The sequence below is a fragment of the Prionailurus viverrinus genome, chromosome B3, assembly GCF_022837055.1.
Source record: "Prionailurus viverrinus isolate Anna chromosome B3, UM_Priviv_1.0, whole genome shotgun sequence".
Classification (NCBI taxonomy): Eukaryota; Metazoa; Chordata; class Mammalia; order Carnivora; family Felidae; genus Prionailurus; species Prionailurus viverrinus.
In genome coordinates this window covers 93,509,525-93,520,935 of record NC_062566.1, presented here as the reverse complement: position 1 = coordinate 93,520,935, position 11,411 = coordinate 93,509,525, and the positions used below count along the sequence as shown (strand labels likewise).

At 48.8% G+C, this 11,411-nt stretch overlaps 1 pseudogene; it reads left to right on the top strand.

The window, feature by feature from the left end:
• The first annotated feature begins 1,045 nt into the window (after positions 1-1,045).
• Positions 1,046-10,526, top strand: LOC125168120 (zinc finger FYVE domain-containing protein 1-like; annotated as a pseudogene).
• Positions 10,527-11,411: the final 885 nt, after the last annotated feature.

Sequence of the window (11,411 nt, the reverse complement as noted above, 5' to 3'; positions counted from 1 at the left end):
GTTGAATAAAGCCGATTAGACCTTTAAATTTACTTAGTCAAATTCTGGTTCTTTTTTTTTTTTTTAATTTTTTTTTTTTAATGTTTTATTTATTTTTGAGACAGGGAGAGACAGAGCATGAACAGGGGAGGGTCAGAGAGAGGGAGACACAGAATCCGAAACAGGCTCCAGGCTCTGAGCGGTCAGCACAGAGCCCGACGCGGGGCTCGAACTCACGGACCGCGAGATCATGACCTGAGCCAAAGTCGGCCGCCCAACCCACTGAGCCACCCAGGCGCCCCAGATTCTGGTTCTTTAACAAGCTGAATGCGTGTGGAAAAATCGCACACATATCATCTACATCTCGTGTTACCAGGAACTAATGTTACCAAAACTCGTGTCTCATCTGTCATCTTATCATCTGTGTTTAGCAGACTAACACAGAGCAAACTGGGAGAGCTGCAGACTGATGAAGGCATTTGAGACAAAGAAATCCAACAGAGCTCTAAACCGAAATGAAAAGTCGAAAGGTGGTCACCCTGCGAAGTGGCCCCAAGCCTCAGTCCTGCCCTTGATGTCACCATGTGACTTAGCCCGCGTTTTGGGAGGAGGGCAAGGGCCTTGAAGATGCTCAGCTGGGAGCCTCTGCTGGGGCTGGGTTTCCTGGCCAGCCTGGCCCAAGGGAGGAAGTGCTGTGGTGAGCTCAGTGAGGCAGATGGAAGCAACGGTGCCTGTGAGCACAGCACGAACCACCACCCCGCCCCCCCACTGCAGGGGGCGTGGCTTAGGACAGAGGAAGCTGCAGTGTGGACCAGCCCTGCTGCACAAGTGGCTTTCTTGTCCCCCTGAACCCCCAAACACACTCCAAACACTAGTTTTTCACATTAGTGAAAAACACTAATGGTACATGACTCTGAAGGCAGGTTCACACCTGTGTGTCTGTCCATACCTGTGTGTATGTCCTGCCAGATTCCTTTGTTCCCTGAGAGAAGCATAAGCTACAAACAGCGCATTCCTTTCAGTGTTGAATTACTACGGTGTTTAAAAAGTGAAAGGGAAAAAAGTAATGTCAAACCATCGATTATTAGATAAATTTAAGCAAGAACAGTGTGATTTCCAGCCAGTTGCTGATGACCGGTTTTCCAGAAGGGAACGATGTGCTGGTGAGGCAGTTATTAAGTGTGATGAAACCACCAATTTAGTGAAGGGTCAATGGCTTACTTGTTTATTTTAAAGTAAATAACCCTCTGGGTTATACATGGATCACTTACTTGAAATAATACCAAATAGTAGCATTATGGTGATGGGGGAGAATTCGACCACTTCCTGACAAGTAAGGAGTATTACATTTTATGATACTTTTCTAGGGTTTAGAGGTTACTCCAAAGTAAACTCTAAGAAAATCTTCCCTGGGGTCCCTTGAGTTTGTTGATTCCAAGAAGGGGGACCATGAGCAGAATCCCCTGGGCTACAGTCTGAGCAATGGGGTTAAGTCCCTGTCCCCCAGGCCATCTGTTGCCAATGAGCCAGGGCACCAGGCCGGGATAGCTGTGTGTTGGTCATAATGGGCCATCTGGCTGCTTGGGGGAAGGAGCTCATGGGAGCAGGTGTCTGGGACATTCTGACATTACCACTGACCTTTGCCAAGGAGCAGGTTTGGTTTTTTCCAGAATGGCTCAGCCTGGTGGTCAAGAATGCATCCTCTTCATCCAGGACACTTTCAGGAACGAGGCTTAAAATTCTCAACATCCAAATTGAATGTTTTCTTGAGCTATGGGGCTTATGTTACACCTGGATTGTTCTGGGACCCCATCCTGCCCATCCCCCTCCCCATTTAGAAGGGGGGCGATGTCTCTGCCTATCTTTTTGTCCTTGTATGTGTCCTGACCAATCACAATGACAGGGCCAAGGTTTGGCTCCTAGAGGTTTTCTTTGGTTTTTAGATAAGTGTGCAATTTAAGAAAAAAAGAGCATTTAATATACTATGTAGCTTTAGGAAAAGTCATTTAGCAATTCCTTGCTGCCAAACAAAATGCTACCCCCAAGATTTTCCTATATAGAAATTCTAGAACTGCTACTATCAATCCTCTGGGACATGTGTCATGAGTAAATTGTTTTTGATAGAGTACCAAAGTACACAAATTATTTACCTCTAAAACTAAGTTGATAGCTCGAGGTTGTCCATGTCCTAAGGTGTCATCTGTTATTTGGGTTTGAATGTTGTCTAGCATAAGAACAGAGACAGTGGTACAGCTTATATACTGGACATCACACCTGACATGGTCCAGGGAGTGGGCTGTCTGTTACTGGGGGTTACTGGGAGCAAGGGCAGACAGAGGGAGAGGGAAGGTGGGGACCATAGATCCATGATGCTGCGTCAGAGAAAGGGGACTTCTAGGATTTCAGAAAGCCAGGGCCTTCTTTCCCTCCAACAAAGGAGATTGCCAAGTAGAAGGTGGATTTTGCTCTTAAGACTTGAGAACCTCCTTTGGGGGCTCTGCTCATTTGGAAGCAGAATATTAGAGTCCCCTAGATCAGTCCTAGAGGCCAGGCTCTCTACTCAGAGTCCCAGTCTGTGGCTGGATGTTATGATTTGCTTGATCTGAGGAATTTTCTAAACTAAATGTTTCAGCATTTTAAAATTAGAAGAATTCAGATAAGATTGAGATTTCTGACTCCTTTCAAGAACCGGGAATGTCAGCAACACTAGACTTTGATTGGCGCATGGCAGCAGAGTGCATGAACAAGTGGTGGCTGCCCCCACTGGCCAAGGCATACCCTCTCCCGCCCCCACCAACGCACCCGTGCAGCCCCTCTCCTGCTTGGGTGCCTTGTAGGCACAAGGGGCCCCAGTGAAGCTCCCGCCATGGAACCCTGCTCCCCTGTTCTCTCTGCCACCCAGAGGGAGTCTAGACACACATTTCCTGGATCAAAATCAGGCCAAGAGCCATGATTGATTCCTGCCTCAGCCCCCACACAAGCACAAAAACCTCCTGCGCATTTACTAAAGCCAAAGAATGTCAGTATTAACCCATTAGTGAAACTTTTGAAAGAGGGAAAGGCAGCTTTAGCCTTAGCATTCCACAGCTCCTCATTAAAAGAGGAACTTTTTGTAACTCTAGGATAGCTGGAGACACATGACTGAACTCAAAAGCACACGTGTTGGATGCCAGCCTCGAGGATGCAAGGCCAGCTTGTTGGGATTCTTGATGTGTTTTTCAGTTTCAGGACAGGTGTATTTGGTGTTCTAGACCACAGCCCAGTGGTGAGAAGTCCCCAGACCCTCAGGAGCAAGGCAGTGGATGGTCACAGTCAGGGTCAAAGCACTACTGGACCCAGGCGAGCCCAGTTTGCAGGCTCCAAAGCCCAGCTGGCCAAGAAACAGGCAGGGACCTTGAGCCCCAGAACATGCGGCCGCCCTCTCCCATGCACCACCCTAGCCAGGTGCCCTGCCATGTTGGCTCCTCCCTGGGATTACACACTGACTTTCTGATGGGGTTTCACTATGAGGACTGCCATCTCTGGCCTGAACTGTGTGGAATTGTGTGGAATGTGGTAAAAGGGGCTTTGGCTTTGGAAAACACTGGAGCTAGGGGCACTTCAGATAGCATCTATCCAGAGTTGCCAATGGTGACTGCTGTTTAGAATCACCGAGAACACTTGCAAAATACAGATTTCCATGCTTCGGAGCTCTGCCCACCCCACCCCCAACCCCACCCCCTGACACACACAGTGTGCAGTCATGAGCTGTCAGGCTTGGGAAACACTGATGTCATTGAAGCCCTTCACTTCTGTTTCTGAAGTACAATCTGAGGTAAAGTAACTTTTCCAAGGTCACACAGCTGGTTTGGCAGGACTAGGGTCAGAGTATAGGTTTCTTGAATATCATCGGGGCTTTCTCTATAATACACCACCTGCTGGATGTACCCACAAAGGGGGTAGCACACAACCGCAGAGATTCTGGGTGTAGAAGACAGTAAGAGGCATAGTCTTTGTGCCTGTAACCCCAGATAATTTCCCCAATATCAGCTTCCGTTGTGGTTGATGACCCAGATGCCTCAGTCCCAAGTCATTTGGGCAGGAGCTTCTGCTTCTAGCTCTGTAATTACCACGGCTTCACTTGTCCATTGAGAGGCGAGAAAGAACTGCGGTTCGTATGTAGACTGCTCTGTGCCTCAGTTTACCTCCATTTAAAATGGAGAGAATGACTGACCTGGCACTCTTACATCTGCTTCTTGGAGCTCTGCAGACCAATTGAATGGCCACACAAAGGCATTCTGTGATCCCCACGTGGCAAAGGGAGAAGTTTTCTGTACCCACAACAGAGCTGTTCCTAAAGTCAAGGCTACTCTTGCCTCATTTTTAATCATTCTAGTGTCAAAATATCACTGTGGCTTCTCTGGCCACCCCACATGCCCTCCAGGAAGGGCTGCCTGTCTTCTGGGTTTCTGGAGGGCTGGTGAAATATTTCCTGTAGGTAATCCTTGGAGGAGCCCCAATTTTGAAGGACTGAACAAGATAAAAAAAATTAAGTATTACTACTAGGAAATAGCTAGCACAGAGTTCCTATTAAGTGCTGGACATTCTGCCAAATGTTTTACATGCATTATCTCATTTAATCCTCAATTACAGTCCTGTAAAGGAAATGTTATGAGCATTCCCATTTTACAGATGTGGAAAATGAGGTTCAGGAAGGTTAAAGAACTTGCCCAAGATCACATAGTTGCTGAATGAGAGAGCCAGGATTCAAGCCCACATACTCCAGTCTCCAGGGGCAAAGCTCTGATAAATGGGGCTTTATTACAGATCGCTGTCGTCATGAACTTGACCTTTCACACAGTGTTGCCTGGTACTCCTAGTGGGATATCACACCCTGACGCAGTTCAGGCCAAGGACAGCTCGGGCGCTGAGGCTGTGCCTGTCAGCTGGGAGGCTAGGAGCTCCATCAGTTCAGGGACTGCCTGACCCAGCCTGACCAAATTAGAGCAAGTAATGGGTGTGACATAATTTGACATGTAAATTGTTAATTGAACCCCATGGGAGATGATTTTAAATAGAGACAAATACCATACTGTGAACTATTTGGGTTACGAAGCCCTTATTCTCTGACTCCTGCAGGAAGAAAAGAATTGTGTCACGATAAACTGAAAACCCCCAAGCTGTTCCAGGGTCAGGAGAGCAGCAAGCTAGTTGGATTGGGAAAGATTCTCCCTGGGAGTTTCAGGGATTTACTCTCACTTCCTGGTATTTTACCTCTGAAACTCTCCCAAGCCCACATTAGGAACCACTCATCCTACCCAACCTCCCCTGCAGAGACTTTCTAACCCGGGAAATTCAGAACCCTAATCGCAAAGCCAGCCCTGGTCAGACTGCTAAAAGGGCACAACGTGAAGTCCCCACATGCACCCCCACTCCACTCTGTCTTTCTCAGATTTACGGAACTCAACCTATGCAGGGGCCTTGCTGAGGCCCCTACATAGATGTGCTCTTTCTGGGCATCCCCCTATGCACAACGGCTAGTCCCATTCCTTTATCCCTAGAAAGACTTACCTGTCCTTTTCCCCAGGCCCTCCTGCTTGTTTTCTGACTTTCTGAAAGAGTCTGGGTACCCCCATCTGCTAGTGCCGACCGATCCTAATGGCTTAATATGTGCCTATCCTCTCAGGCACAACCTGCCGGCTGCATGACCCATAACTAGCACCCAGGAAATATTTACTGTTGAATCAATGAATGAAAGTAAGAGTAGGAAAGGTTCTCTGGAAATCCTATGCCTTACCTCAAACCAGTAAGCCTATTACTGGCTTCCAGGCTAGTAAAAAGTCATTTGAGAGCAACAGACCTTTGCCTTTTTAAAAACTGGAGCTCCTTTACATAACGCTAGCTGGTGAACATGGCCAGGAGAGGTGACCTCCCCACATGCATTCGCCTCCTTTCCTCCCTCCTGGCAGGGTCCCATGCTTCCCAACAATGCCTTTGGGAGGAAAAGGCTCATTACAGGTCTCTGAGTGGTCCATCTAGTGGGCTCCATTGTCCTAGCCATCCTAGCCACAGGATTAGTTTGGGGACCCGGACTAGATGCAAGAAGACTTTGCCAAGAGCTTCAGGACTCTCATGGTCATTAGGTGAGACTGATGTCTTCACTGACATCCAAAGATACTGGGTCTTCATTGAATTTTCTAGCTACTGTATCGGGCCTTATCTGAAGCCTACCTGACCTCTGGACTTCTCAGTTACGTGAGAGATTAAAGCCTGTTTTTATTAAGCCAAATAAACACATAACACAATAATACATAACCCCTTAGTTTCTTTTTATGACTGAGCTCAGAGAGACAGACAATCTTTTGTCATTTTTAATCACCTTTATCTTACAGCTTACTTAAACAAATACATACACCAGAATGAAAAACAAATAAAAACCCCAATTTTTCAGTCTTCAAAGCCTTCTCAAGATCACTAGGCTTGTGATGTCCTAGGTGAATGAAGAAATAACAGTGGCTTCAACAAGAGTGAGCTTATTTCTCTCTCACATAAAAGAAGGCTGGAGTGAGGCTGGTATGGGAACTAGTGTCATCAAGGGGCCCGGGTTTTGCTATTCTTAGCATATGGCTTTCATCTTCACATTCACTTCATGGTCCAATGTGGCAGCTAGAGCTCCAGCCATCACATTGATCTTCCTATTCCAAGAAGACACATGAGGAACAGAGAAGGGGAAAAAATGAGTGTGTCAGGAGACTAACACCTCTTAAAGAATCTTCACAGAAGCCCCACCCAACGACTTAAGCATATGCCTCAATGGCCATCACAGCTATAAACGTGGCTGATGAATGTAGCGCTTGGCTGGGCACACTGCCACCCAGATTAAAATCTCAGTTGCGTTATTAAGGAAAAAAGGGGAGAGTAGATGCTGGGTAGGCAACTAGCAGTTTCTGCCCCACCCTACTTAAACAAGTCTGGCTTTTGTATTCAGTTCTGCTGCTTGGTGCCTGTTCCTCCCAGGAAACCCCCTGGTTTAAGCTTCAATAACTCTTTCCACAGACCCTTAACAACCCAAGCTGGTTCCCTAACCCACCCCCACCCAGGATCCTCTGACCAGCATCTTCCCATTTATCTGGTTAAGAAGCATTCATTGAGCACCTACTGTCTGGTATTAGACCATATTAGTCTTTCATTGGAATCCTGGCAATGGTTTAACTCCCAGCACCCTTGGACTTCTTCTCTGTCATGCCCCAGTCAGACTCCACTCACACCTACCCTTCCTCATTCACCAGTCTTTCCCTAGAGCTATGTTCTTTCCAACACAAGCCTACTCTTCAGCCACTGGTTTCTTTCTTTCTTTCTTTCTTTCTTTCTTTCCTTTCTTTCTTTCTTTCTTTCCTTTCTTTCTTTCTTTAAGTTTATTTATTTATTTTGAGAGAGAGCAAGAGAGAGAGCAGGGGAGGAGCAGAGAGAGGATCCCAAGCAGTCTCCGCACTGTCAGCACAGAGCCCAACGTGGGGCTCGATCCCATGAATTGTGAGATCATGACCTGGGCCATTGGTTCCTAACATCTTTCTGGCATTAGTGTTCTCAGTCCCATGGATAGGGCCTTTGTGGGCTCAGGACAACGAGGGCTGTGGTCAGAAACAGCAGCTCAGTCAAGGTTGAGTTTCTCTGAATCTTCATGGATGACAGGGTATGATTTTGCCTGGGAACAGATGACTGAGTGAGGCCAGAGCAATGATTTCTTTTTCAGTTCCCCCAAGGCCCGCTGGCTCCCCACAGCATATTTCGGGCCCCACTGACAGCATCGTGGGCCTCTTAGCAATGAACAGCACAAACAAGGTGAAGCCATCTAGTCGTACTGAAGTGAACTATTGTCTTGCCAAACACAAAACATCTGCTCCTCCCTACCTCACCTGCACGAAAGTAGAAAAAAATCAGAATAAAAAAAAAAAATCAACCTCTGATATTGCTAACAAAACGTGTTGCCTTGAACCCTCACATAAAGAATACCTTTCGGAAGTATCTAGCTCTTTCATTGAATTTTTACCCTTTTGATTTCAGTTATAAACTGAGAGCTATCACAACTCAAAAATTTTACATTGTATTATGTCTCTTCAAATAGAAACATCATTAGGCAGATGTGAACAATTATCCCCAGTTGGATTCTTTTTTTTTTTTTTTTTGAAGTTAAAGTCTTCAGAGGAGTAGCTAGCAGCTAAATTGTGCTTTAAATCACAGCTTTAAAACTAAACCTATGAGTGGGTCCCGGATGACAACAGGAGGGGAGGAGCCCAGGAGGCAGTGAAGGAGAAGGGGGACAGAGATGGGGGTGAGGCTGGGTCCTCTGGTGCCCTGAAGAAGAGCCTCTGTCCTCACCAGTGTCCAGCTGTCACCCAACCCCACCTTGCCCTCACCACGCTGCCCTGAGATACCCCCTGAAATACTGACATGAGGCCGATTATATTGAAAAGCTCCTGACCACTCTCTGGCATTACCCAAACCTTGTGGCTGAGGCCCAACTGATAAGCCCACCTCAGTGAACCCATTAGATCTCTCGAAGCCATGAAAGACCCTTGACCCCCCTGTCAAGTTCATTTTGACACCTGGCGGAGAATGAAAGCATCAGACCAACATTGCTGCTGATATGGGAATCGTGGAGGAAGAAAATTCAATATTTGAACATTTGTGAATATTCTCATAAGGACAACAGTTTTGTTTTGTGTTAAGGTGTTCAGAATTCTGTGGAAATTCTGCATAGTCTTCAGACTCAAAGCCTTTGTCTTCACTCCTGGGGAAAGCCCAGGGATAGTTGTATGGTGTGTGATTTCCTCACCCATGTGAGTGCAAATGCCTAGATTCCCCCAGCAGAGAAGGGCCTGAAGTCAGAAAAGTTAGGCCTGCGGCAGGGCTGACCAAGCTGTCTTTGTGGTGTGGTGAGTGCTGCCTGCAGCCCCCAGTGTCTCTGCTTCAAGAAGAAGCACAAGCTGCAGGAGCACCTGAGAAACCCTGAGTGGGTAGGACTCCAACCTGGCCACCCCCTTAGTGATCCCCAGCGAGGGCCCCCAAGGGCCATTCACCAGGCGAAGGGCAGAGGGCGGCCATGAGGTGCCCGGCCTGTAAAATCAACATGTTCCTGGGGCTCCAGAACAGGACTCGCCTTGGGGGACTCGCAACAGGAGACACTTCCTCACTGTGTACTGTGTCACCAAGGTCCGGGGGCTACTGAAGGAGGAAGAGCAGGAGGAGGCCAAGAGGAAGAAGATGACCGGCCCAGAAGTGAGTTTCCTTCTGGTGGAGAAAAGCAAAGACATTCTGGGACCCAGTGAAGAGGAAATTGGAAGGCAAACCTGGGCGGCACCTGAGGGTGGTTTCCATCTCCGGAAATACTGGTGATGGGAAGTCTCACACCTCAACCACACTTTCCTTTATGGCCTTGATGCCTTTAGACCCTCCCCTGCCCAGGAGCCCCGCACCGTGGAAATGTGAGCAGTGTGTGACCCAGGCCACAAAGTAGCAGTAACAGACGCCGAGGGGCTCCTAGGGGCTAGGGTGAGTCTCAGCCAGAGAACACCCCTGCTGCTTAAGGTCCTGGCCATCTCAGACCTCGTCATCCTTCGAACTCCTACAGATGGGCTGCATAATGACCTCTTTGAGTCCCTTGGGACACGTCAGTAGCTTATCTGAAGCGTTTCACCGAGGAGCTCCCACTGCCCACCATGGCCTGGATGTGGTTGTCATTTTCCATGACACTGTGCACACTCACCTGCTGGGCTCTGATCACCCCTCAGACGGGCCACCAGAGAAGCTTGTCCAGAACTGGCTCTGGAAGCTGGGTTGCTGCTCTGAAGCCTGCAGTTCCATTCACTACAAGGGAACAAGGACATCCAACCACCCGGCAGGCATCTCTGGGCCTCAGCGTGCGTTGTGCCACAACTCTCTGTGCCTGGCACCCCCGGGTCCTCCTCAAAGCCCTGAAGGCATTGAGCAACCGACCAACCACCCCCCAGCAGTGAGATCCCAGTGACCAGACGGCACACAACTCCTTTTTTTCTGGATGAATACTTCACCTGCTCCTTCCTGTGGCTCTGCCGTGGGGCTGGCTGTAAGAACCGCACAAATCACAGGAAAGGAGTAGCTCATCAAGTCAGGGGCCACTGCAGATATTCACACCAGATGACGACCGAGTTTATTCCCTCAAGGCCTGCTGGGAAAAAGGCAAGGAAGTCAGCATAGTGCCCAGGATATCAGCTGCCACCAACTCCCCCCTGGATGGGTCTCGAAAACTGTGCCTGGTCTGGGCATGTGATCGAATGTCTGTGGTAACTACAGTATGGTTTGGGAACCAAGGTCCTGTGGGTACTTCGGTGCGGGCCGAGACTGTGCACGTATGGCCTGCAGCTGACGGATTTCTGAAGGACAGAAACAGTGCTGCCTAGGGCCTCTTGGTTGGAATGAAGGTCCTGGCTCAATCCGTGTCTGAGCTTAGCCGTGGGCCATCCAAGTGCTGTGGCTTTCTGGCTCATGGGCAGATCCCCCCCGCCACTGGAGCTGCAACCATCTGCTAGACACCAAGGAGCACCTGGGTGGCTCAGTCGGTTAAGCGTTGGACTTTTGGTTTTGGCTCAGAGCACGATCTCGCGGTTTGTGGGTTCGAGCCCTACATCGGGCTCCAAGCTGACAGGGCAAAGCCTGCTTGGGATTCTCTCTCCCTCTCTCTCTCTGCCCCTCTCCCACTCACTCTCTCTGTCTCTCTGTCAAAAATAAATAAACTTAAAAAAAAAAATAGATAACAACACCAAGCACCACTGTGGGGAGGGCTTCTGTGACACCTGTTCATCCAAGGCCTGAGGCACAAGGTCAGTGCCTGAGCAGGTGCGTGACAACTGCTGATGGAGCCAGTGAGATGTTGCTGAGGCGGGTGGGCAAGGAAGGCCGGATGCTTGGGAGATGGGGGAGGATGTGCAGAATGCCGTGGGGCATGGTGACAGCCACTGATGTATCACTAGGTTTGGTGAAGGAGGCGGCCAGGTTGTCATGGTTGGGGCCCGAGTACAAGATCCAGCACTGCCACAGCTGCTGGGAGGAGGTCAGCATCCAGCTTACCAGTGCCCGGCCTGCGGACAGGGCTTCTGTGACAAGTGCTGTCATGACCACCGGTTGTCCCTTGTGGAGACTGAGACCATCCTGAGTCTGCTTTAACTGCAGTTAAAACCAGTGAGCTTTGGGATGCCTGGTTGGCTCAGTCGGTCAAGCATCCGACTTTGGCTCAGGCCATGATCTCACAGTTCATGAGTTCGAGCCCCCTGTGGGGCTCACTGCTTTCAACCTGTCAATGTGGAGCCTGCTTCAGATCCTCTGTCCCCCTCTCTCTCTCTGCCCCTCCCCTGCTTGTGTACTCTCTCTCTCAAAAAATAAATAAAACATTACAAAACATATATTAAAAAACAAAA